We start from the raw sequence: 24,118 nt of genomic DNA on the forward strand, positions 1-24,118 counted from the left end.
TTTTTTTTAAATAAATAAATAAGGACTAATAGTAACAAGATAAGACTCTAGAGAGAGATAGAGGGACACAAAAATTTTGTGGATTGTTAAATAAAAGGCATTATTTCACTATATATTACCAAAATAAAAGACCTGAGACTAACAAAACATTTGAAAAAGAGAGAAAGAGGAATCTGAGAGGTCACCACCTCCATTATACTAACCTCCCACCACCATCAAGACATCGAAACCCCTACGGGTAATCTTTTTTTCTTTTTAAATTAGGGGCTTAAATATGATTTAGGTTAGGTAATTTGGTTAGTTAGTTTTTGTTTGGGGTATATAAGTAGAGAGAATATTTGGTGCGCAATGTAAAGTCATATTCTATCATGGTTTAATTTTAAATCATCTATAAGACATGCATACACACTTGCCCACACCATGTTTTAATGTCGCACTATCGATGAGTGGAAGATAGTTAGAGAGTTGGGTATACTTTTATTTCATAGTATAAAATATGTGAACACAACACAAATTAGTTTATTTCATGGTCCCGTTACTCTTTTGTATTTATTTTTGGTTTCATGATTTAAAAAAAAATAATAATCTTACCTTAAGAAGACTACAAATATGCAGTGAAACTACTAAAGCAATTTTTAATATTTCAAAATGTATATATTTCTTTACTCTAATTTAGTTTAATTTTTCTTTATAATTTATGTACAACATTATTCAAAACTGTTTTACATAAAATATCACAAAATTATCCGTGTATTGCATGGGCAACTTACTAGTTAAAATAATCTTGAAGAGTGCATTAATATGAAGGTTGTTGAGACTCTCACTTTCACTTCATGAAAAATTACTATTAATATGAAGGTTTTTGAGACTCTCACTTTATGAAAAAATATCAATTATCTTAAAGTTTAAGTTATTAAGAAATTGTGAATTTAATCATTTAATTATAATTTCAAGTTTCAACATTCCCCCTTGCATTTGGGTCTAAATTTCCCTTGATAAGTGTGCCTAACACATGTGATTTTTAACATTTAAATGAGAGGTGAGGTAGTGATAGGGATTGAATGAGTTCAAATCTTTCATCTCACTTTTCATGCTCTACTCTATACTAAGGGAAAATGAGCTTTTTCCCTTAATTTTTAAAATATGCAGCAATTTATCCCTGTTTTGAAACTATATAATAGTGTGTCCCTCTTTTAGAACTTGATTTTTTGAAAGTTGAGTTCCCCTTATAACTTGGCTTTACCATTTCTAAGTTATATTTTGCACTTGTCTAGTGTTTTGGCTATGAATTTCTGCTCATAATTCCAATTAATTTGGGATTGGAGTCTTTTGAATGGAAATTTTATTCTCTACAACCTTTCCAGAAATAGAGAAAACCAAATTTCAAAGTTTACAGGGCCAAAAATGTGATTCAAGTTGCTGCTGAAAATTTGTAATGGTTTTTTAGCATTTTTTGGAGGGAAATCATATTAATACCAATTGGTATTATTTATGTTTCAATTAATACCAATCCGTATTAATCAGATTTCAATTAATACTGATCAGTACTAATAATTTCCCAATTAATACAAATCAGCACTAATAAGAAAACTTGAAATACCGATTGGTAATAATTGGATTGGTAATAAGAAAACTCGAGTTACCTGAACTCGATATTCAGAAAAATCGAGTTCCAAAACAAGGACATATACTTAAATAGTTTGAAAATAAGGACAAATTGTTGCATAGTTTAAAAATTATGGGCAAAAGTCCATTTTCCCCCTCTATACTCCACAAATAAAACATGCCACGTGTAACCTAACTAATTCAATTCTAATTTTATTTATTTAATAATCAAATACCCAAAATTAATATTAAAAAAAAAGAAAAAAAAGAAACAAACTCAGCAAACCCCATCACCCCACCACCTATGTTCACCACCACCGGTCCACCACTACATTGCCAACAACACTAGCAAGAGGTGGCCAACATCTTCAATGTTGCCATTCATAGCTAACCTTTGCCTCTAAAAAACCCATCTCTCTTCCACTTCATGCCTCTCAAAACCCACCCACCCACCCAGCACCACAAAAAACCTCCATCAGTCCACCACTTACCTTTAAGGGCAACACTAGCAAGAGGTGGCCAAAGCCTTTGCTGTTGCCATTCATAGCCAACCACCGCCTCTGACAAACCCATCTCTCTTCCATTTCATCCCTCTTAAACCCACCCACCACCATTATCGTCTTTACATTGAAGGATTATTAAGGATTTGTTTGTGACTACTCAAATCAACCTGCAATAATCTCATTTATTTTCAAAATAATATTGATGGTTTTGCTTTAAATTGATGGGATTTTTGTTTTGACCAAAAGTTCAATTTTGGTATTTGTTTTTAGCTGAAATTGGTGGTGGATAGAAGGGAGATAAGTTCATGGAGAGGGGTGGCTGGCCATGATTGTGGGTGGTAGAGTGGTGGTGGTGGGTGGGTTTGAGAGGGATGAAGTAGAAGAGAGATGGGTTTGTTGGAGGCAAAAGTTAGCTGTGAACGGCAGCGTCAAAGGTGTCGGCCACCTCTTGCTAGCGTCACTAGCTATGTAGTGGTGGATCAGTGGTGCTAAACGTAGGTGGTAGACTGGTGGGATGATGGGGTTTGCAAAGTTTTTTTTTTAATTAATTTTGGGTATTTAATCTATTAAATGAATAAAATTAGAATTGAATTAATTAGGTTACACATGTCATGTTTTTATTTGTGGAGTATAGAGTAGAGTATGAAAAGTGAGACTGAATATTTGAACTCGGATTGAACTCAAAATCTCTTACTCTGATAACATAATAAGCTTAAATTATCAGAAAATGGTGTATATAATCATTTAATCATACTCCTAAAAATAATCTCATTCTAAGACCATTCTTAAATAGTTCAAGTCATTTATAAGATTGTGTAAATTTAACAAAGATGGATCATTTCTTCAAAACCCAAAGCTAACTAGAGGTGGAGGTTTCAATGTGATTCAGAAAGGGACTGGATTCGAGGGTTTTCTAAAGCAATGTTATGGATACTATTCTGTTCCGGTCGGAATGGCCGGAAAATTTCATACCGGCAAGCAAACTAGAATGACAAGCCCCTCTATTCCACCTCGGGTAAGATTTCGGCCTATTCCAATGTGTTTCAGCAATTCCGGGCTGTTTTGATTGATTTTTCCCTAAATAAAAGATTTGGCCAATATGAGTTTGTTACACATAAAGTTGAACTTGGATCTTCAGAATAGACCAAAATTCCCATTGTTCCTTTCCTCAAACACACTGTAGTCTTTTGCTTCATATGATGAGTTGTAGAAGAATAACAATATCAAAACTAGAGGAATGTTGTGGCTCACACAGTCATGCTTAACAAATTTGGATGTCCATCAGAAAGAGAGAGAGGAGAATAGAGAAGAGCAAATAGACTTGAGAGGAAAACTAAGATAAGCTGCGTGTGAGAGTAAAAAAATAATAAGAAAGATGAAATCATGAAAAGATAAGATAGTGTGTCAGTTAATGTGTAGATCTCATAAAGATGGGATAGAATTTAAAAGTGAGAAGTGTAATATCAAGGAGTAAGAGACGTGTGTGGATGAGAAAAAATAGGAGAAAAAAAATTAAAAATAGGAAGAAAGTGAAATATGGCGGGTGAGGAAAAATATAATAATAAAAAAAAATGTTGTAAATAGAGTTGGCTTGGGCAATGTGCTTTAGCCAAATTATGAACCCACTAGCTTATTTCAAAATTGCCTTTGCATTAAAAAATTCATTATTATTTTAATTAAAATAATAATATTTTATATGTTTTTTTAAATATAAAAAGTAATAGGATATGAAATTATATATATATATATATATAATTTTTTAGGAACCCGAAACACCTTGAAACAATACACCAAAATTAGCCGGTACCGAAATATTTTGTTCCACTAGACAAACTTAAATGGGTTCTGAAACGGTATTCATAACATTGTTCTAAAGTAATTGCTATTTGCTAATAGTCGTTATGGAACTATGGGCACTACTAGGGGTGTCTAACCAAACCCAGTACCCGACCAACTCGACCCATCCAGCCCGAAAATTGTCAGCAATGGGTCTCCTCCCCCAAAACCCAAAACACGCGGGTTAGTTGACTGGTATAAGCATGGAAATCCAATTTCTAACCGACCCGACCATCTAGACATTGGAAACTTGTTGTTCTTCGCCAATTGGAGTGGTTGGCCAGTCTGTTTTGTCCAATCTGTCAAGATCTGACCTATTTTCGCCGAGATCTCGTCGAGATTTGGCTTGATCTCTTTGAGATTCGGCTAGATCCAGCAAAAACCAGTAGATTTTGGCAAAAACAAGCTGATTTCTACAAAATTCGATGACATTTTTTGCATCTGAAACTAATCGAGACCCAATCGGAAACTAAAGGCATTTGACCACCCGAATCGCCTCTTTTTTACTGGTCAACAGTAGGTCCAGGTATGGGAGACCCAAAGTGATCAAGTTGGTTCCGGATTGGGCACAAACCCAACTCGGACCAACCCATGGACAATCCTAAGCACTATGGTATGGCTTATTTATGGCTAGAGCACCTTTTTTTTGTCTCTAGCTTCTTTAGACTAACTTATATTGTGGTTGAATTTTCTTTTTTCTTTTTTAGGAAAAAAAAATTGTCCCTCAAGTCATTTTTATGCTATGTTTGGGGTCAAAATAGATGATGAAGGTGAAGGAAACAAAAGAAAGAAAAATGTTATTTTACATTATTTCATTGAAACAAAAAAAATAATAAATAAAAAAAAATAAAAAATAAAAAAAAGAAGAAGAAGAAGGAAGAGAAAAAAACATTAAAATAAGAAAAATTTTAGGTCTATAACTTTTGGGACAATTTTTGTTACAACTTGTCATATGGTGAGTTGTGAGTGGTGGAGTAAAAGTGGTGCAGGTGGGTCCACAACTCCACCACTCACAACTCACTATTAAAATTACTCTTAAAATAAAAACAAAAATTATCTGTTTTTCTTTTCATCTTACTTATAAAACACACATAGTTCCTAAAACAAATAAGGGTTTTATTAATGTGGACATATATTAGTAAACAATTTTAAGAAACTTTTTATAGAAAAATGAAAAAGTAACTAACTGATTTGACATTTTTGTTAATTTTTCATAAAAATTTAAAATGGAAGGTTAATATATGCTCTAAAAACATATATTAACCGGACTCAAAAAATAATAATAAATAAAAAGACCTTAGGCATACGTTACTAAAACCTTTTTTTTTATATATGGGTTCTGTTAACGGGTGCTGTATAGCACCCATTAATGTGATAAAAATAAAAATAAACTATTCATGTTTTTTTAGGGATATGGAAAAAGCTGTATATGTATTAGGTGTATGTCAGTTTAGATGGGAAAGTCAAATCATTTTGCAACCAAATCAAAATGCCCTTGAACCCAAAATTGAAAAAGCGTGTTTTTTATCTCTAAATTACCCTCAGCCTTATTATGAACTCCCAAATTTATCCCCACTCTATAACCACAAAATACACACAGAAAACGCCTATAAAGAAAGTCATAGCAACATCTAGGTATGGATAAGGACCTTCATCGGACCATCACTAATCTCACTTTAACATCAGATTTGAATCTTCTAACACCGTTGTGTAGATGATGAGGAGTAGCTCTGTTGCATCCATCTAACTTTAATTTCAATTTGGTTTTGGGTCTACAGAGTGAGAGAGGAGTTGGTCTTGGGTGAAATAGAGAAATATTAACTCTTAATGCTTTTCAATTGGTAGGTAAGAGGATGGATGAGAAATTTGAGAGAGTGGGTTCTTTGAAGATGTGTGTGTGGAGGAAAATAGAAAATTGTAGAAGAAGAAAGAAGATAAAGGTGAGGAGGAAAGCAGATAAAAGGAGAAGAAGAAAGTGGATATTTGTGAAGAAATGGGTGGATGAGAAAAATAGAGGAAAAAATAAAATTAAAAAAAGAAAAGAAAACAAAGGGTCATACGTTGGTGGGTCAGTGGGTGTTGGGTAAGGTTATAAAAAAACTTTTTATTTAATAAAAAAATATAATTAAGTATAAAAGACCTGATAAAAAAATAAAAAATAAAAAATAAGGAAAAAAAATTATGACAGAAACTATAATCCCTTATATCATATTATGTATCCGTTTGGCATAATTAATTTTGCTAATTTATTTTACTATTCAGCTTATTTTTGTTACTATTCATGGATCCTACTGCACTTTTTGGTACTATTGTTGGGTTCCACTATACAATTTCAACTAACTTTTACATTTATCTACAGTACTTTCAACAAGAAGTTTTTTGTTTTAGCAAAATAAGCGGATCCTAAACAGACCCTATATATAATAAAAGTTGGGGTTAGACACGGTGGTTGCACCAAGTGACTTCACCAAATTATAGATTTTTAAAATTTTTAGATTTTAAGAAAAAATATATATAATTTTTCTTCTCCTATAATTTCTAAATGAATAAAAATATTAAAGAACTAAATAAAAGTTGCTTCACATGATACAAATCTTAATTTGATTATAGTTGAATTACACTTTCTGTGCTTAATATGTCATTGTGCAGTTTCCTTTAAGGATTATATATTCAAATTGAAATAAAATTATATTTACCTTAAACTTTTTGTTTAAGGTTGCAACAAACCAAACATTTTCATCTATGGATTGAGCTTTGAGATGTTTGTTTCCCTGAAAAACAATGCATATGGTCTCAATTTGCAATTAATGCTTCTCAAAAAAAAAATTGCAATTAATGCGATGATAGATCATAATGTGGTGATATGGGGTACTGCAACGGGGTTGCAATTCATGTTTGTGGGTCAGGTTCATGTTGTGTTGAGCCATGAGTATTCAGCTATATAGATTGACCCGAACCCGACCTGTATAGTAAACATGTCAGGAATCCTCAACCTGAATACAACCTATTTATTAAATAGGTTGACTTGACCCGACACATTCAATTCGTTTAATTAACAAGCCATGTAAAGGTCAATACAAATGACCCATTTAATAATCTATTTGATTAATAGGTCATACCTAACATAGATATATATATATATATATATTTTATCAATTCTCATATATCTAAAATTAAAATACAATTATAACTATAAATATAGTAATAAATTTATAAAAACAAACCATTAATGAAGCAATAATATCAAAATAAATAATAACTTTATAAGCTTAACAAGTCAAACGGGTCAAACAAGTTCACATGTTGAACACAAACACGACCCGTTTATTAAACGAGTTAGCCGTGTCAACCCAAATATGACCCGAACCCGTTTAACCTCAACCCATGACCTATTTGTAAATGAGTTAATCGTGTCAGGTTTGCAGGTCGTGTCAGATTTTGCCACCACTACTGCTTAGTGCTTATATGCTCAGATGTAACAAGTTCCGTAACAATCATATATACTTAACGTCTGTGTATTATAAAAAAAAAGTATGTTATAAAATTCCATTAGACTAATATTATATTAATATTAGACTAATATATATATATATATATATATATATATCATATAGTTCATAATTTGATTACAATCCAAATTCTTCATCTAATCCATCTACTATAAGTTCTAAGTTGATAAAAATCTTAATTTGATTACAATCCAAATTCTTTATCTAATCCATCTAATCCTTAATTTTTAAGTGTAATGTATTATGATCCAAATTCTTCATCTGATCCATCTAATCCTTATTTTTACGTGTAGTGAATTCAAAAAGAGATTAAATTTAGTTGGTTTTTATCTTTGAGAAGTAAATTTAGTTGTTTGGTGCAATACAACTACAACCTACAATTGTATCTATCTAAATTTACTATTTTATTTGTTATTAAATTTAATTATATTATCAAAAAATATTTATTTTTACAAATTTATATATAATTTTGTTATTAAACCATGCATCGCACGGGCATAATACTAATATATATATATATATATATATATAATAATGACCTTGAAGATAGTGACTTTATCAAACATGCTTTCTTATTTATTTAAATTTCCTTGTTTCTATCATTGTTGTTGATTTGATATAAAATTTAAGGGTTAATTTGCAATTGTAGTCTTACAATTTTTTTTTTTTTTTTAATTTTGCTGCTCTTTTTTTAAGAATATTTAACCATAATTAGTATAATTTAAAATATCTTGATCACAACTAGTCAAAATCAATAAGAGTACTTAGCTAACTAAAACATTTAAGTACAATGCCATAATATTCTCAAAATGAAAATATAACACCCAAAAAAGAAAAAGAAAAAAGAAAAAAAGACGAGAAGAGAAGCATCAATTAACAATGGCATAATATTGTCATAGTGGGGAAGAAGCAATGGCATAAGATTGTCAAAAATAACAAAATATTGGATTCAATCCCAATTCAAAAATACAAGTTCAAGAGCTTCTACCTAACATTTCAAACAAAATATTGGATTCAATCTCATTTCACTTGAAGTACATGTTTTCCTTTTTTTGCACCATTTGAGGAAGTACAAGTCTCTTTCTCTGGACACGTAGAGATGTTATGACCAACATGCTTGCAAAGCCTACAAGTCTTCTTTTGCTTTCCTAATTCTCTTCCGTCTTTCATTCATTTTTGCTTTGGACGACCTTTTGTCTTTGATAGCGGAGGAAAATTAATGAAACAATCTCCATCAATCACACCATTAACATTGGCATCAACCACATTTTCCTTGCCTACTAACTTTTCATCATCCAACACTATCAATTCTTTTTCACTTAATAAGGCTTCACAACACCAACGTGATGGTAAATGCAATGGTGGAATATGGTAACAATCTTTGTGAAGGAATACACGAAGAATGTGACGACAAAGTATACCCCAAAATTCAAAATGTTTGCAACTACAATTAGTCATCTCACCATCCCATAAGACCTTCTGCTTTTGACTAGTTTCATCTTTATAATATTGTAGCACGAATTCAATACGGTTTTCTTGATGAACTGAATATTGTGTTGCTCTCTCAAATTCCTTTTAAAAAATTTTGAAAGCATAAGGTGTCAAAACATTGTGTGCTTGGTCTTCTAATGGTGAGAATGTTCTTAAAAAAGAACTTCTAAATGTCTCTAACATTGTATCATATGATTGTGTTTGCTCAATATCTTCAATGGCAAGATCAACCTAAGATTATAAATAATAAAATAAATTAAAAACTTTTATATGACAAATAAAGGCTACATATATTAACAAATAAAAAAATAAAACAAATTATACAACAAAAGAAATCAATGGTAAGTATTGACTTACTTGTTTAATGAGTTGGATTAAGTTTATGTGAGAACTAACAAACCATTTAATAAAGGCATTTATACTTTCCGATCTTCCAATTGTTGTCATTCCACCAAAAAAATGTCCACGAAGGTAACATGGTACCCAAAAGTGCTTGATTTGATATAAACCAATTATATTCTTGTTAGTAAGCATGTCATACTTTTCCATAACTTGAGTCCATTGATCCTCAAATTCTTCACTTGAGTCTAACTTGCATAACTTGTAGAACTTTATTCACCAATTTGAGTATTGACTACGAAGAATAAATGTAAACCAACCACTAAACTTAGTGGTAACATGCCATATACAAAAGGCATGTTTTGTGAGTGGTAATTCTTTTGATATTCCCTCCGTAATCCATGGATCTTGATCCGTTAAAATTGCCTTAGGTTGTTTCTTCATTAAACATGAAAAATTCTGCTAATGATTTTTTTTTTATTAGAATATGTAAACATTTCAAATGATATGTATTAATATTATTCCACTAATTAATTAAATAAAATGGAAAAATAGTTGTAAGATAAATAGAGTATCTTCATTAGCCATCGAAAAGCACTAGTTGTTTCATTTCAAAGAAGTGCACAACCAAAGAGAATCGTCTTTCCATGATTATTGACGCAAACAAAAATACCAAAAGGCATATCATAAGCATTTACCTTGTAAGTAATATAAAAAACAACCACATCTCCATATTTTTGGTACCAATCAAAACTATGAGTGTGCGACCAAAAAATATGCTCTAACCTTTTTTCTTCATCGGTTGTGAATGCATATTGAAACTTAGAATTCCTTTCTTTAGCAACTTTACAAAATTGTAAGAGAGCCATAGCATCACTCACAGCATGCATCTTTCTCATTTTCACATAAAGATTACGAATGTCCCGTTAAAAAAATGGAAGATGTCCATGTTTCATATTTTTCTTAAGTTCCATAACACGTATTATTTCTCTAACTGAAAGTCCAGCTTCTTTGTATAAGAGAATGCAATTTTTATCATCTTCAATGATAACTCGATTGGCCGGAAGAAATTGTACACTTGAAGGGGACAACAATTCATGATTGTGATCTACAACAAAAATAGTGACATGCCATTCTTTTGGAAAAATGTCTATTGAATTTCATAATATAATAATTAGACGAGCTTTACATCCACATTTTAAAGACTTCTTATTTCGTTGCTCCTTAGATAGATCCACCCTTTTTAGTGGTTGCGTACCTTCCCAATGACAAAAGAAATTACATCTTCCCATTTCTCCTTTTTTTTTCTCCAAACAACCTTTTCGAATTGTAAAACCATTTTAATTTGCATAATTTTTATAGAAAATGAAAGCTTCTTCTTTACTAAGAAAACATTGACCAATAAAAGGCTCAAATTCATTTTCTATTGAATTTATATCCTCATATTCTTCAATAACCCCCGTTTCATCTATTGGACATTCATTCCAATCAATTATTTCCCCTCCACATGTGTTATTATTTTTTTTACATCATTTGGAAACTCATTTAACTCAACACAATTCCTTGAAACACTTCCATGAATCTCACTTGCAATTAAATCATCATCAATTTGTGCTATATTAAAACAAGAATTAAAAAAAAAAAATCAACATCATATTATACATTAAATGAAGGCGGAAATCACATTTTCGTCTCTACATTTTCAGGCAATTCCCACTTTAGTCCCTAGATTTTATTTTTACCATTTTTAGTCCCTATCCTGAAAAACACTTCCTATTTTGGTCCCTGTCGTTACATCAGAGACGGAAAATGCACACGTGGCAAACGGAGTGCACTGTTGGCACACTAAAAGCTGACATGGCCATTAAAATAATAATAATAAATGTTATTTGGCATTAAAAAATGCCACATCAGCATCTAAATTTAAAAAACTAATTTATCAATTTTAACTAAATAAAAAAGATTAAAAACATAATTAAAAACCAAAAATCACAAAATCAAGATCTAAGTGTATCTTGAACAAGAACAACAAAAATACAAACCCGTTGTTTCTCCAAAAAAAAAAAAACCCAACCAGATTTAGGGGTTGTTTGGTACATATGTTTAAACACATATTTTCAGTTTTTAAACAATATTACACACTTTTTCACTCACATGTATTTCCAAAAAATACAAACAATGTTACTAGAACAATGTTACCAAACGGCCCCTTAAATACAAATTCAGAGTTAAGTAGTCCCACATATTATTATCAACCTAGAGTTAGCGAAACAAGGACATTGAGCCAGACATCGGTGAGGACTAGAGCGACGATGGTGATGATGGAGAGCAAGGCCAAGACGATGCGGTCGTCGACATTGATGTGGAAGAGGAGGAGTGGCCAGTCGCGAAGGAAGTAGAGGAAAGACCAGGCGACAAAGATGGCGAGGAAGACAATCATGGAGATCGGGTGCCAGAGGAGGCTGAGGATGAGGATGAGAAGCGCGATGAATGTGTAGTTCACGCGGAAGTGATCAAGGTTGCGCTTAATGTGGGTGGTGGCTTCGACGAGTGTGTAAGGGCGCTTGAAGGAGGAGAATGGTTGGACGAGCTCGAGCCATGGACAGCGCGTGGCGAAGATGGAGCGTGCGGCGGCGGCGTTGGCAGTGGTTGTGGATGTGGAAGGAAGTGTGTTGTATTAGCCTGGTGATGACTATGAAGAGGACATTGTTGAGACCAAACCCTTTTTGTGAATTCGAAGAGAGATTCCAAAATTCCAATCCTCAAATTGAAAAGAAAAGAAGCAAAGTGCAACAGAGAGAGATTGAGATCCATGGCCGAAACCCACCTTGACCGAGATCTAATCTTCTCTCTCTTTAAACCCAGATGGTCACCATGGTTTGATGGTTACTGTGGTATGGACTAGCTCATAATTGTGTTTTGGTATATTTTATTGATGAGGATTGGCTTTGAGTTTTGGTATTATGTTTTTGATCTGACCGTGTTTTGGGTTTTGTTTTATTATTATTATTATTTTTTTTTTTTTTTGATTAAGTGTTTTGGGTTTTGTTAGTTAATTGTGTTAGAGTATCTAAGTTTGATCATGGTTTTGTATATGTTTTTGCTTGTTTGGATGCTAAGAAAATGAAATAAAAGAGAAGAAAATCTTGAATTTCTTATTTTTTAGGCAACCATGTTCTTGAGGGAAGAACATGAAGAACAACTATTATTTAAATAATTAAATGATAACTAAAATTTTATTTTATTTTAAAATAAAATAAAATATTTTTAATATTTTTTAATTCTGCTGTTTGTCACGTGTGCATTTTCCCTCTCTGATGTAACGGCAGGGACCAAAACGGGAAGCCTTTTTCAGGATAGGGACTAAAAACAGTAAAAATAAAATCTAGGGACCAAAGTGGAAATTGCCTAAAAATGTAGAAATGAAAATGCGATTTCCGTCTTAAATGAAATATGGATTACAATATTTTTTTTTTAAAAAGTACCTTCTTGAGGCAGTTCATTTAAGTCAAAGTAATTCATTGGAATAGTTGATGAGTCTCACTTGTAACTAAATTGTCATCCATTTGTGCTACATTAAAACAAGATTAAAACAGTCAATATTCAATATCATATTTTAGGATAAATGAAAAAAAAAATGATACAAATAAAATAAAATAATAGTTCATTCTTGAAGTAATTCATCCAAGCTAAAACAATTCCTTTTAACAACTTGATGAGTCTCACTGTAAACACAAATTTTTCTCAATTGTAGAAAATCAAACAATTGAAAAGAAATAGGTTTGCAAATATAAATTTGTATTGATGTATAATGAGTACAATCTCTATTTCGATTCTTTTACAAAAGAATACCCTTTGATTCTATCTTCACTGAATTTGACTCGAACAAGAATCTTCTTGACTTTAATTGGAAGATGGATTGATTGGTCTTCACAATAAATTTCTAGCCTCGAGCTTATTAGAGATTTGTTGTCCTTCAAGCCCTTCGAATGTTCTTCAAGTTCTTCAAATGTTCTTCAAGTTCTTCAAAGATTCTTCAAGTTCTTCAAAGTTTCTTGAGATGGAATTTCTCCAGAGCTTGGGCCTCTTGAAAACTTAGTCTTGAAAATGAGAGAGAATGTTCTCTATTTATAGTGATTTCAGAGGATAAGTTCCACTATGAATTGATATGCTTGAAAGTATGTAGTAGACTTTTGATTGGCCCAAATTCTTCTTAGAGATAATCATCTCTATTTATCTATTTTGATAAAGATCATATTTTGATAAAGATAATAATCAACAAAGATAAATAATTATCTCTATTTAATTTATTTAATAAAGATAATTATCTACCAATTTTGAATAGAAAATTTATTTTTATTTTATTTATTTATTTATTTTAATAAAGATAATTACCCATAAATTTTGAATAGGAAATTTATCTTTATCTTGTGGGTCAAATGACACATGACAAATTTTGATATGCCAATATGATGCCAATTTGGATGACACATGTCATTATCTAATTTAATTAATTTAATGACATTAATTTAGAATTTGCCACTAAACTTTGATGTGGCATTTTATAATTGGCTTAAAATTTTGCCTCTTACACTCACTTATAACTAAATTCTCATCCATTGGTGCTATATTAAAATAAGATTAAAACAATCCACATCATATTTTAGGATAAATGAAAAAAAACATGATACAAATAAAATAAGATAATGACTAAATGCTCTATGCCAGCATAAAAATAAAAAGAACAACATAATTTCACAACACCGCATTTACAATTCTTCCCATTTTTTCTTAGATTTTATCACCTGCAACATTTATTTATGGCCTTTGTTTTTCCATGTTAATATGAAAGAACAAAAAAGTTTTCACCTTTTCTTAGTTTTCCAATTATATCTTTTACCAAAGCTCCGCCCCCTTTGTTTTTTTGCATATGAATTACAAGTGCTCTACTTTACCTAGTTTGAGCAAGCATTTCAAGAAATTATTTGTGCCATGCATTTTCCTACTTCACAGGCACAATGAATTTCATGCTAAACAATTCTACATATTAATATTGTTCGTGGAGTCTTTTATATTATTTGTGGACAGAGTCATGTTAGGAGGTAAGTCTATGTATGTTTTACAGTTCAGAGTACATATTCTTATATGTTACCTGGGTTATATAATACTTGGGATTTCATGTTTCATTGTACCTATTATATTGGTCTAGAACTTTTTTTTATTTTTTTATTTTTTACAGATACAACTTTCAAGAGTATACAACAATTTCTTTTAACAACTAGATGAATCTCACCTACAACTAAATTCTCATCTATTGATGCTATAATATACAACATGTATTAAACGTAAAGATTAACCTCATATTCAAATATATTTTAAAAATAAATATGAATTTAATAAAATAAAATTATTGTACTTTGCAAAATAATTGCTTAATCCTTCATTGAACATTTGAATTTTTCTTCATCTCTACTTTTTTTTTTTTTTTTTTTTTTTGAAGTGGGTTTGATAATGGTAAAATGAAAGAAAGTGAGTTTGATATTGGTAAAGTAAAAGGAGATTATGAGTAAAATATTGATAAAGTAAAATTGGATGGAAAATAAAAAGTGAAATAGAAGGAAATGTGTTAAAATTCTGTTAAAGGGAGACATTTTTGTCATATACTTATTAGGGAAACCAAGCTTCACGGCTAAAATAAATGCATTGGAAAAGTTATGTTTTACTAATTTCCTTTGCAAGTGGGGCTTCGAAGCTGGTTCATTAACCATTGTTGGCCAGCTCAGGTTGTTAGTACCTTTTTATATTCTCTTGGACCAATTAGCACGCATTTCTATGGGTGGGGAAATCGGTGACATATTGTTCTTTGAACGCGTGGCTTTGGACCTAAAGGCTGTCATTCATTAGAGTTTGTCAATGTTTTCTTTTTTTAACAGAGTTTGTCAATGTTGTAATGTGATGGTGAAATGACATGCGTAACATGCTGCCCAAGTTTTAAGATTTTTTTTGCGGTTAAGCTTTCGTGCACCTATCAAACCAAACTTTTCCATGTTCAACTAAAGTCATGAGCTCCTTGCCACCCATTTCCGGATCTGCATAAGCAATCTTTTCCATACTGTCTACGTGAATCTTCTATTTTCAATGCTGATTGGCTAAAATTAAAAGTGGCTGTACATTAGGATTGGACTCGCATGTGCCGTTTTATTTATTTAATTTTTATAATTTAATAATTGGGATAAATGATTTCAATTTTGAAAATTTAATATATGTAGAAGTATTAGTCAATTAAATTATAAGGCACTTAGTTATTTTGTTATATTTATTTAAAATTTGATTATTTGCACCGGTAACACTATGAACAAAATATAAATATATTTTTCATAACACTCCCCAAATTAGTATATTAAAAAGTTTAAATAAAAAATTGTGCTGGGCCCATATGAATTAGTATGCTAATTTTAAAAAGTTATGAAATTATTGTAAATTTGTGAAATTTTGTTATATTCCTAGCATTATTCTATTTGTACTTATGCATAGTAGCTTGGAGTCATTCAATATATCTTTTTTAAAAAAGAATTGTAAGATTTTTTTTTTTCGAAAAGAGAATAGTAAGATCTAAATATTTAGAAGTTTATATATTTATATAGTTAGACGTACACGTACATCTAAACATAATGCTTGTGATTTCTAGAGACTAGTCGCTAACCCGTGCGATGCACGAGCTAGTTAAATAAAAAGATAATTAATCAACCACATGGTAAATATATATATATATATATATATATATTAAAAGAACCAATAAGAGACTAATTTGCATTATAGCTCATGTACAAAACTATTAATCTATTGTCAAAGGGTCAAATGACAATGTGGAAAACATTTCATAAATAACTTATTGATTACATGTATATAGAGAGGGGACTTTCGTAAATTATCAATGAAATTGGAGTCAACATCTCATTGCAAATGGAATGTAGCTCTATATTAAAACTAAAAGTAAAGTTTCAATCATTCTCTTTCTATAAAACATTATCGAAACTATATGTAGTTTACCTCGGTTTCAAATAGAAATTACTTGAAGAAACAACTATATCTATGTCCTTAGCACCATACATTTCCATCATGTATTGCTGTGTCAAGCATGCCAACACAATGAAGAAACAGTTACCAATACATGCTCTCACCAATCATAGAAGTTGGAATGCCAAATTGTGACGATGTAGAAGATACCATTGCCATACCATAAAAAAGATTCTCTCTTTCGTCTTATTCAACTTCAATTCCATTACTCTTTCCACAAAATTGTAAAAAATGAAATGAAAAAGCATGAAGTAAACTTTGACATCACAGCCACCAGGAATGTTGTCTTTGCTAAAAATTGAGGGATGAGGGTTCACACCCATCATAACTTGGCAACAAAATTCATTCATCTGCTTCAAGTTCATAATTTCTGTAAAAGCCATAAAATGTTAAATACTATCCCAAGTTTCACTATTGCAACTGAAACCTTCATGACTGCCTGTTTTATATGCTTACAATTAATCATTAAATAGGAAGATAAATACTTGATAGATTTCATTTACCTACTTTGCCCAAGTGCTTCAACATCTTCCAAATAACCTTTTTTTTTTTTTTCCTATTATTATTATATGGTAACATCTTCTAAATTACCTATGACATGGGTGTGATGATTTAAAAAAAGAAAAGAAAAAAAACATGAACTTGATATTTTTTTTCCTGAGATTGATTACCTCAACCCTATCTATGTCTATAACCTTGAGATTTTGGAAACCTGACTGAGCTAAGTCTTTTAGTAGCTCACAGCCCAATCCATCAGCCCCTACTACTAACACTTTTGCATATTTTGCAAGATCCTCACTCAAGTCTCAACTACCACCAATTAAAACAAAAACCTTAAAAGTTTTAACATATTTGAATAAGGATTAAACCCAAGAAGATTGAAGCTGAAAATTGAGATGATAGCCTACCCTAATAAATAAAAATAGAATTGGTAAAGCAAATAATACCTTCATAGATTTCATCCCATCCAATGTAGTAATGATGTCCATTTTTCTTTTCAAATCCAAGGCTTTTGTTCTCTAAAGATTTCATTGCATCTTCCATCTCTCCAACTTCTCTTTAATGGTTATTGTCTCTGCTGCCTAATGAATTAAAAGAATAATCAAAATATTTAGTCAAAAACCATGTTTTATGTACAAAAGATTGCAAGACTTTTATTTTTATTTATTTTATTTAACCTCATCCTCTTCACACAGGTTCAAAATTTTTGGTAGCACCAAACTCAACAATATAGTTGAAATTTTGTGGGTCAGTCTTGATGGTAAGCTCAGCAAAGCATCTGTACATTTGAAGTAGAATCAGAACCTTCGAATACCTAAATAATTGTCACCAATAACATCTACTTATGGGGAGCATCATGCGTGCTTGACCCCTCAAAAGCCTCTGGGTTAAAGACAGGTGAGTAGTATTTGTCTAGCACCTTCCTCTCTACCATCCTTCAATTATTAAAACCAAGAAAATTTTCAAAATCCAACACCTAATTGTAATGTGTAAGACACAGATAAATACTAAATCATAAGAAACAATTTGTTAGTAATCTCCATCATTTAATCAAACAAAACACATCCACTCAGCTTATTTTTACCAGTCAGCATCTGATACCAAATACCCCCCCCCCTTTTTTTACAGAGAAAAGAGTTCAATCAACATCCGATACCAAATACCCCCTTTTCTTTACAGAGAAAAGAGTGCAATAGTGATACACATTGTGATTTCTTAGAATGAGCCAACAATTATGAACAATCGCATGATAACAAAGTCAATGTTTGGTACATGTTTAGTCATATAATATACAAACGAATAAAAGAATTGAAAGTCAAAGGTTTCAAGTTTTTCATATCTCCTCTTAGATTCATTGTGACTGCTTTGGTTCTCATTAAAATTATAAAATATGCAGATTGAAGTGGCTTTTCATTCTTCTTCTTATTGTCATGCTCCAGTTCCTCCTAACACATAGACACCTAATAATTAAATAAAACATATATAAAAAAATATATGCCAGAGTTCCAAAGATTGGTCATTTGGTTGCATTCAAATAAAAAAATAATAATAATAATGGAAAAGAGAAGAACAAACAATCTATGCAAGAGTATAAAACTAAAAGAGAAGAAAAAGAATTTTTCCAATACCATAACAATCTCATATACATAATATTCAACTCCATACTTCATCTGGTTGTGTCAGATCAGCAATTAATACAGCAATCTCTTCATCAGTATTAGAGGGCACCGGTCTGACAGTAGTGAAGGGCCTCCCGTAGATCTCTCTCTCTCCAACTCTTTCTACATAATACATATTCATACAAAAAAAAAAAAAAAAACGAAATCAAAATTAAATCGCTGAAAACTATAACAGAACAAAATGGCCTGAAACAAAATTGGAACAGAAAATTAACAACAAAAGGCTTGTATTTCTTCTCAACGTCAAAAGAAAGGTCATATACCTGTATTCATAAAAAGCAAGGAATTCATTAATTTTGACCCTTTTTTCAAGTAGAGAAACCCCCTGATAGGATTAAAATCAAAAGCACATTAAATTATCAAGTAGATTATAAAGTTAGCCTAAAAAAAAAAAAACACAAAACTCATTAGTAATAATCGGAAATTAAGCGAAAATTGAAATTAGTAAATATATCTTTGACTAAAAAGTCAAAACAGGAAGGAGGAAAACAAAAATCAGATAATAAGTCATAGATTAAAACCCAAATTGCCCAACAAAAACAACAAAATTTCCCATTTTTTAATCTAATGAAAGCAAACCCAGATTATATATCAATCAGGACTGCCCAAATTTTGATCACATAAACACAATAAACCTAAAAACAAACCCTAGAATATGAAACTAATATCAAAAACGAAAAAATAGAAGGTAAATAATAGATAGATTCAGAGAGAGAGAGAGAGTAAGTAGAAACATTGTGGATTTGAAATTTGCTCCACTACCTTCTTGTCTAATAACCTAGATATCAAGCCAAATAAATAAAAATAAAAATAAAAACAAAATAGAATAGAACAGAACATGAAACTGAAACTTACCAACAACTGTGTGGAACTGGAAGATGGAGGGAGATCAGTAGTGAAGAGGCCTCCCTCAGGTTTCTCTCTCCAACACTCTTTGCATCTTATCAGATTTCTTTGTATTTTACGGTCACAAAAGCTCTCTATTCTTTATATCTCTCTCTCTAGTCGTTTTTTATTTAATATAGAGAAGCAGAGCATCGGGTTTAGGGTTTAGAAAAGTTTTAATATAGAGAAGTAGAGCACCGGTATTAGGGTTTAGAAAAGTTTTATTATTATTATTATTTTTTTTTAATATTGTACTGACGTGGAAAATTGTAGAAACTTCAAAAGCTTCGGTTTTATATAATTTTGATCGCATAAACACAATAAACCTAAAAACAAACCCTAGAATATGAAACTAAGATCAAAAACGAAAAAATAGAAGGTAAATAATAGATAGATTCAGAGAGAGAGAGAGAGAGAGAGAGAGTAAGTAGAAACATTGTGGATTTGAAATTTGCTCCACTACCTTCTTGTCTAATAACCTAGATATCAAGCCAAATAAATAAAAATAAAAATAAAAACAAAATAGAATAGAATAGAACATGAAACTGAAACTTACCAACAACTGTGTGGAACTGGAAGATGGAGGGAGATCGGTAATGAAGAGGCCTCCCTCAGGTTTCTCTCTCCAACACTCTTTGCATCTTATCAGATTTCTTTGTGTTTTACGGTCACAAAAGCTCTCTATTCTTTATATCTCTCTCTCTAGTCGTTTTTTTTATTTAATATAGAGAAGCAGAGCATCGGGTTTAGGGTTTAGAAAAGTTTTAATATAGAGAAGTAGAGCACCAGTATTAGGGTTTAGAAAAGTTTTATTATTATTATTATTATTGTTTTTTTTTAATATTGTGCTGACGTGGAAAATTGTAGAGGCTTCAAAAGCTTCGGTTTTATATATATATATATATATATATGTAAGAACCAAGTACAAGAACTCTGGGCCTTAGATCCCTTGGGCTCACAATTTATTTATAGTGGGTTTAAGGATTTCCTACAATGGGTCGTTCTCGGCAGAGAGACTCAAAGCAACAATCAGCTGAAAAGCTCTCTCTTTCACTCCTTTTCTCTCAATTTTTCTGAACCCCTTCTTCTCCCAACTTTCCTCTATTTATAGCCAAGGTTAGTGGGGAGACCATGATTATGTTCATCGTTAGTGCTATTGAAGGTCCAGTATTATCTGGTTAAAGTGGCTGTTTTAGGTGAGAGGGCGGTGCAGCATTTATGATCTTGGAACTTGGCTCCATTTTCACCGATTATGTTCGGCGACTCACGTTCCCGTGCATATCATGACCTTCCCGGGTATTGACTCATGCGCTCTACCGAGAAATGTTAACCGGTCAACCCCGGGAGCTTAATAACCAAAACTTGTTTTTGGCCCTAAGGCAGTTTTAAGAAGGGCATAAGGTAACGGGAACTATCTGCTGGGCCTGCGCCCAAGGCTGGTATGGGCTTGGGCCCGGGGCCTAGATGGGTCTGGGCCCAAGGCCTGTATGGGCTTTGGGAGCTCGGTGCCGTACAATATATATATATATATAGATGAGCTTTCGAATTAATTTCTAGAAAGATATTATCCTAAAATATACAAGACAATCCAACAATGTGAGTGACAAATAAAAATATTTTTATAAAAAAAATAATAAAGAAAATTAAAGACACATACATGTGCGAAAAAAAGTAAATCATACACAATATTTTTACAAAAAATTATAGTTGGTAAGTTCTTATTGGCTCTAATTTGAAACTACCACTTAAATTACTTTTTTACTTACCAATAACAGCCATTTAAAAAAAAATCCTACATCATTTATTTTTTTAGGAGAAAAATCCTACATCATAAAGCATCTACTAAATTGAAAGACTATAATTTGTGTGTACGTGTAGTAAGAAATATTCATTGCCTTCTCAAAAAAAAAAAAAAAAAAAAAAAGATTCATTGATTCTTTTTTTTTTAATCTTAAATCGGTCTAAAGATTAATTAAAAGAAATCCTTGAAAATTTTATTACAACTTTTCTTTTTATTCTATTGATACCACTATTTTTTAAGGGGCTTCTCTTGTTTAGATTACTATTTTTTTATGGCCAAAATACCCACAAATTTATTTGCTTAAGAAGTTTAAATAGTATGGTTAGACATGTAAAATTATTAATTTAAAAACTTCTAAATTTTAGACAAATTAAAACTCCCACATCCATCACTCTCTTATCTCTCTCCCCTTTTTGCCTATTCCAAACTCATTTGATTTCACACTTGGTGATTGAGAACTCGCCGGTGTTTTTTTGAATTGGGTGCGTGGGTGATGAATCGGGTCGGCGATGGTGCATTGATCGACAATGATGAGTGAACTTCGACGATGGTGCGTGAGCTTCAGTGGCGGCAGTGAGGAGGTTGATGAATCGGTGAGAGTTTGTGGATGAGGATGATGGGAATCGGTGAAGGATGAGAGTTTGTGGAGGATGAGAGTTTGAGCGTCTGTGAGAGCTGAGAGCTTGAGAAATAGGGTTTGTTCATTATTTACTATGCTATTTATACAAAGCCTAAAGCCGCGTTTTTAACATGCGGCTATAGGCAAAACCTGAAACCACATTTAAGAAACGCAGCCCCATCCCAAACTAAAGCCACGTTTTAAATGCGCGGCTTCAAACTAAATTTGAAGTCGCGTTTTAAACACGCGGCTTTAGACTAAATTTAAAGCCGTGTCTATAAAATGCGGCTTTTGGCAAGCTAGAGCCGCGTTTTTTAAATGTGGCCATAGTTCAAAATTAAAAAAAAAAAAAAAAAAAAAAAATGCAGGTTCTATGGCTGCGTGTTTTAAACGCGGCCATAGCTCCACCCCAAAAAATGTGGCTATAGCTCAAAAAAACGCGGCTTTAGCTCGTATGTTGTTTAAAACTCACATGTTTAAAACGTGGCCTCTGTTGTTTCTTTAAGCCGTGTTTTTTAAAAACGCGGCTTTAGCTCGTATGTAGCCGCGTTTTTTCAAACGCGGCTTAAAAAAACGCGGCCTAAGACCCGCGTGTTTTGTAGTATTCTTCAACTTCAATTTCAGTCCACGTGAGTTTTTTTCTCTCTATTAAATTTTGGTTGATAATAGGTTCTAATTTTTTCCCCCTTTTATGAATCATTATGTTTTGATAACACGTGTAAATTTTGGGGGCAAAGGTAGTATAGTGTTTGTGGTGAAGGACTAGCACAATGAACTTTTGTTTTTTATAACTTGTAAAATTTTATATTTCATTTTTTATATGTTTTTTTCCCACTTAGCTTAAACATATTTAATCAAATTTCAATTTTTGATCTTTAAAGAGTATCAAATAGAATTTCATCTAATTGTTTTAACATCTTTTTACAGTATCATCCGGGTCTATGTAAATGAAGCAATTGTGGATTTCAATGTCAGTGAATCAATGAAGCTTTATAATGTTGTCACACGTATTTGATTTTTATTTTTGAAACATTTATCTCTTTTGGTAACTATGTTTTTCTTCTTGGAAAAAATAAAATAATAAAATTGGAAAAAATATTTTCTCTTCTAATTAATTATTTTTACACTCTATTTCCCCTTGGTGGAAGTAATCTTTCTAGAGGCTAGTGATACTAATATGTATAACCACTTGATTTTTTTTTCCCACTTGATTCTAGTTAGTGACGGAACTATCTTAGGGCTAAGGGGGGCCATGCCCCCCCCCCCCCCCCCCCCTTCTCCATCCTTTGAAAAAAAAATTCATAAGTATATATATATAAACACACACACACACACACAAAAAAAAAAAAAAAAAAAAAAAAATTGACTATAAAATTTATATACTTGGCCTCATTCCCCCAAAATATTTACAAGCTAATAACCCATGAGATCCCAAAAATGGATAACAAGAAAAATCTATATATAAAAAAATGCACATATCTGGATGATAAGAAAATTTTTTGGACAAATCATAAATTCTAAGCAAAAACAAAATAACAAATCAATTACAAAATCCAAGCAAAACAAATTACAAAAATCCAATAACCTTTTAACCAATTTCTCCCTCTCATTTGGGAGCTATATACCCCTCTCAAATGACTTCACTCCCATAGTCATAGAGACAGCTTCGATGCCATTGATCACCCCATCCACATAGTAGTTAGTATCACCAATAACTTGGATCAATTGGTGTCTTTAACTCAATCCGTGAAAAACATTTATTTGATTTTTGAATGATTGAATTTTATTGAATTTTAATGTTTTATTATTAACTTTAGGACACGCTTGGCATGCATGCATAAATGGTAATACATGCACGTGTGAAACAATAGCAATCTATTGTTTTGTGCCTTATGGCCCTTACCTAAATGCCATCAAAGCATTTGTGTGATTAGTCTATTGGTAATAAACCATACCTTAGCTAAATTAATGTAATAATGGAAAAAAAAAATTATTATTTACTTAGTTAAAAAGTTACTGTCCATTATCATATGATTGTTTAATAGATTTTTTTTTTTTTTTTTTTTTTACTATTTTTTCAAACTTGCAAATTTTTAAAGGAAAAAATCTCAACCTTACCAAGACACCAATAATTGTCTCACCCTTTTTATCGTTGAATATTAATGCATGATATTTATTAACTATTGTTTTGGTTGTTTTATTAATATAATGCTTGACATGCTATTTTTTTTTTTGAGAGATATGCTTGACATGGATTTAAACTTTTAACTATA

Source organism: Quercus robur, chromosome 4 (genome assembly GCF_932294415.1).
Source record: "Quercus robur chromosome 4, dhQueRobu3.1, whole genome shotgun sequence".
NCBI classification, from domain to species: domain Eukaryota; kingdom Viridiplantae; phylum Streptophyta; class Magnoliopsida; order Fagales; family Fagaceae; genus Quercus; species Quercus robur.